We start from the raw sequence: 5,508 nt of genomic DNA on the forward strand, positions 1-5,508 counted from the left end.
AAAAGATACGAAAAAAATAAATTTATAGGGACAAAATTATCATAAAAAAGATGGTAACGACCTCTAAAAATTCGCTAATTAAAGATTTAAATTTGTCACTAAATCCACTGATAATTAGCAGTGAACTAAAAAATCTATTGGTGAGAATTTTATTGTTTGAATTTGTCCACTGTTAAATCCGACGGTAATAAATGTTTTGGCGGATTTTTTTGATAATTCCGCTAGTAAATTCGACAATTTTCGACATCTTTTTTGTAATATCATATAGTTCGTATTTGATTTGGAAGAAAAGTGAGAAGTTTCAACTGAAAAATAATCACCTCTAAGTAATATAGGTTTTGGTTCATGTGAAACGACGTCGTTTTTGGTAGATAAAGAGGGACAAATCAATCATTGACTATTGTCCATAGGAAGACAAATCGATTCTTGACCATTCTCGTTCGCCAACATGTTACTTAACTGTAACTTAGCGTTTACATCAACAATATTAAGTGTCACGTAAGTCTCCTTTAAGTTTGGTAAAAAAAGATAACAGATAGATCGTCATGACTTACGAAAGACACCAATAAAAATTAAAATGGATCTATTTTTTCGACAAAAATTGCCTTGTCCTATTTTAAAATGAATAGAGACTAAATTGGATATATATTTACTCTTTTTTTATGTATTATATTAAATTTTTATAGGCAATGCAATTGTGTAGAAATTATTTTGATGAAAACATAATTGAATAAAAAATAAAATTTTTACTAAATCTATAAAAAAATATGTATACTATACATGATAATTTTTGTCAGTTTTTTTATTAAAAAAAATTATTTTATCAAAAATTCATCCTTCACTATAATTTTACCTTAATTTTGCAAGCTCAAACGGTTAAGTTAGGGTTGATTTTCTTAAAATATATTTTTACTGAAATAGGATAAAATTTTCTCTAATTCATTGATTTTGGATAAAAATAACTGTTCAATGAATTTAAATTAAGCAGAGATAAGCACATTTCCTTCATTTTTTTTTAGTTATTCTCCACATACAAGCGTTTTCTCATATAAGTCATACAAGTCATTTATATTCACGCGCTTTCACGTTTTTCTTCATGCCTCTTCTTCTTTCTCCGTGCCTCTTCTTCTTCTTCTTCTTCTTCTTCTTCTTCTTCTTCTTCTTCTTCTTCTTCTTCTTCCTCGGAGATTGGACTCTAATCTTAAGAGCTTTTCTTAGCTTCTAGCTCTTTTCGTCGCTCGACTTTTCTCCTCAGGTTTCTCTCCGCTTCTCGCTATCGCTCCAATTCTTGTTCTAGCTGCTCCAGCCGTCCTTGGTGGCCGTGGAGCAATCCCATGAGGTCGGCTGTATGGGGCTGTCCTTCTTTTCTTGGTTCGCGCACCTTAAAGGGGATTCCCTTTGGGTCTTTCACCCCTGAGGGGCCTTCTCGGTGCTAGTTAGTCGCTCCTTGCAGAGTGACTATGGATATGCCATTGTTACTAGTGTCTTGGTTTTCTTGCTCAGATTTGGACGCGGTGTTCCCGTCCTCGTTTAGGTCATCCACCATCATGGGTTGATCTCCCAGGTGATGCGCCACTATTTTGTAGTACATTTTGTGCTTAATTTGAGTGGATTTTATCAGCTTTCCTCACATTTATCCAATGAAATGGCATGGTTTCATGACTTTCTCCTAATTAGTGCTTAAATGTGAAAACATGCTTTTTAGGCCCTTAATTGGTTAATTTTAATTCATCTTTGATTCCACTAGATGCCTTGATGTGTGTATTAGTGATTTTAGGTTGAAAAGGTTAGGAATGGATCAAAGGAATGAAGAGAAAAGCATGCAAAGTGGAGAAATTATGGAAAATCAAGGATTTGGGATGCACACACCGACGCGCACACGCAGCAGACGCGCACGCGTGGAATATGAAGTCGCATGGCGACACGTACGCGTCGACGCTCGCACGTGACCTCATTAAAGTGAAAATATTGGGGTGATTTTTGGGCTTCCCAGGCCCAAATCCAACTCATTCCAGAGCCTATTACATGCAGAAATCAAGAGGAGTGAAGGGGGGAGAACACATAGTTTAGTTTACGTGATGCTTTAGTTAGTTTCTAGAGAGATAAGCTCTCTCTTCTCTCTAGAATTAGGTTAGATGTAGATTAGGATTTCTTAGATCTAGGTTTAACTCTTGCTTTCATTTACTTTTCCTTTACAAATTCTTGTTCCTCTACCTTCGCTTTCCTAGTTTAGCATTTGAATTCTTGTAATTGTTTACTTTGTTGTTGATGCACTCTTATTTCTTCTATTTCTCTTTAATGCAATTTATGTTTTATCTCTTTTATTGTTGATTTGAATTGTTGTTGTTAATTCCTTACTTTGAGTAGTGTAGATCTATATTTCTTGCAATTTTATCTTGCTTTCCTTTTATACCTTTCAAGTGTTTGATAAAATGCTTGGAAGGATGTTAGAGTAGATTTTTGTGTTCTTGGCTTGGAATGGTAACTTAGGTGAAATTGAGTTGCTAATGTCCAAGTCTTGATAATTGGTGTCCATTGAATCTAGCTCTCACTAAGTTAATTAGTGAGGTGGTTAGGACTTATGGATAAGGATTGGTGTAGCTCATTTGACTTTTCTTCACTTGTTAGAGGATGACTTAATGAGATTGATCCTTACAATTATCATGTTGTGGTTAGTAACAAGGATAAAGATCCTTAACCATCAACCCTTGCCAAGACCTATTTACATTTGAGTTTCAATTACTTTCTTGTCATTTACCTTTCATGTCTCTTATTCAAACCCCAAAATATATATCTCATAACCAATAACAAGAACACTTTTCTGCAATTTCTTTGAGAGACTACCCGAGGTTTGAATACTTCGGTTATTTTTATTGGGGTTTGTACTTGTGACAAACAATTTTTTGCATGAGAGGATTATTTGTTGGTTTAGAAACTATACTTGCAACGAGATTTCATTTGTAAAATTCTAAACCATGCAAAAATCCATTCATCAAAATGGCGCTGTTGTCGGGGAATTGCAAATGTGCGCTTGTTATTGGTTATTGTATATATGTGAATATTATGAATATGTTTGCCTTTTGCTTCTTTGTTAGTTTTTGCTAGTTTTAGGATTTGGTTTTCTTTGTTTCTTATTTGATTTTGTTTTCATTTGCTCTTGCTATCATGAATTCTCACCCTTTTGGCTATGAGTTCGGTTACAACTATGTTGTAGGAAGTGGAAATTACAATGAGAATGTGCATTAAGGATGGAACAATCAAAGGTGGGAGGAGCCTCAAGCATATGCTCAATCTTCTTGGCAATAACCTCCTCCGGTCCCTTATAAGTATAATTCCACTCCTTATGCATATCAATCTAGTGGATGTGGTAGTCTTCATTGTACTTGTCAACAACCACCACATGCCTATGAGCCTCATCCTCAACATAGTCCTCAACTATACTCACGAGCCCTTTTTTACTAAACACCTTCCTATGACCCTTATCCATCATATAACCAATCACCCTTACCTCATTCTTGTGACCATTATGTTAGAAAATTCATAGAGCCACCACAATTTCAACATCAATACTCTCAAGAACCACACATTTCATATACACCTCCTCCATATTTTCACCAAGAAGTACCACCTTCCTATTATGAACCCTTCCTCCCAAATAATGAACCCTCCTATCCACCCCAAGCCCCAATAGATGATGATTCTCTCACCTTGCTACTTCAAGGACAAAGAAAAATGCAAAGGAATGTACTAGAATCCACGGCCGCCTTGATAGAGATGGTAAACTGATTGGCCTCCCAATGCTTGAGCACTCAAGGAACTCCCATGGCCACATGGGGAGAGTTAAATGAAGAGCCTAGCACGAAGGAGAGGTTGGAAAATCCGGTGGAAAATGAGGAATGTTGCTTTGTGTTAGAACAATTAGAGGAACCTATGATTATTGAAGAAGAGGAAGAAGTGGTGGAAGACTTAGGAGATGCGGAACCTCCATGGGAATCTAAAGTTATAGAAAACCCCTCCAAGAAGATTGAATTTGATGTGGTGGAGGAAAGTGCACAACCTCCAAAGCATATTTCATATAAAAACTTGGAAGGATTAGAGCAAGAATTGAGTTTCCATGGTGATGAAGGTCATGCATCAAAACTTCTTGGTAGTGAATCCTTTGAACTTGAAGAACCTTCTCCCGGTGAATTAGAAAGCAATGTGGAGGTAGATTTCTCTCATCCTCCCATTTATGATTTGAGTGATGGAGAAGAGTTGGATGAAATTGATGAACAAAGGATTGAAATTGAAGAAGTTTGTAAAGAGGTGGAGGTGATCAAAGAAGAACATAAGGGAGTGGAGCTTGCAAGGAAATTGGAAATACCCCTCCTCAAGCCATCACCATCCATTCTTTCATTCAAGTGGGTAAATCTCTCATCTCTAAGCTTAATTAGCCCACTTGAATATGGTTTGCTTGAGATGGATGGACAACTTAGAGCTCTTAGTGGTTTTAAGAGCAAAAGGGAGATGGTTAGTGGTTGGCATTGTGAATCAAAGTTCATGATGGTTGCATGCTCAAGGCTTAATTGCAAACGTTGGTGTAAAACTAGAGTGCTTGGGTCTAGGATGATGTTTGGTCGCTTGAGTGAGAATTCTAAGATTATTGCATCCTGAATTCTAAGCTTCTTTGCATTTTGGAGTCCATTCGAACTGGCATCCTTTTCTTAGTAGAGATAAAAGTGGTAGAAATCTTAATGCTGATCCTGCCAAGAACCTGGAGAGAGCTACAAGTCAGCCATTTAGCTGTTGGACCTCCCTTAAACAAGTTGGGCTTTTCAATTCTAGGACAGCTCTACACTTATCAGGGTTGGCTTCAATCCCCCTTTGTGTTAGCATAAACCCCAAAAATTTTCCAGCCTCCACCGCGAAGGTGCACTTTGCAAGATTCAATCTCATCCCGTGCGTCCTTATGGTGTTGAAGACTTGCGAGAGGTTGGTCAAGAGGTCGGCCTCATCCTTGGTTTTTACTAACATGTCATCTACATATACTTCCATTAGATTCCCAAGGTGAGGTGCAAACACCTTGTTCATCAGCCTTTGATATGTGGCTCTTGCATTTTTTAACCCAAAAGGCATAACCACATAGCAATAATTTGCTCTAGGCGTGATGAAATATGTTTTTTCTTGATCCGGCTTGTACATCAAAATTTGGTTATATCCCGAGTATGCATCCATGAATGACAAGTATTGATATCCCGAGTTGGAGAGTACTAGGGTATCAATATTTGGGAGTGGATATGGGTCTTTTGGACACGCCTTGTTCAGGTCAGTGTAGTCAATGTACATCCTCCACTTGCCGTTCTGTTTCTTGACTAGCACCACATTTGCCAGCCAAGCCGGATTTTTGACCTCTCTGATGAAGCCGGCTTGTAGGAGGGCTTGTATTTGTTCTTCCACCACTTGAGCCCGTTCAGGTCTAAGCGTTCGTTTTCTCTGCTGAATAGGTCGTGATCCAGGGTATACCAACAG

The sequence above is a fragment of the Arachis ipaensis genome, chromosome B10, assembly GCF_000816755.2.
Source record: "Arachis ipaensis cultivar K30076 chromosome B10, Araip1.1, whole genome shotgun sequence".
Taxonomy (NCBI): Eukaryota; Viridiplantae; Streptophyta; class Magnoliopsida; order Fabales; family Fabaceae; genus Arachis; species Arachis ipaensis.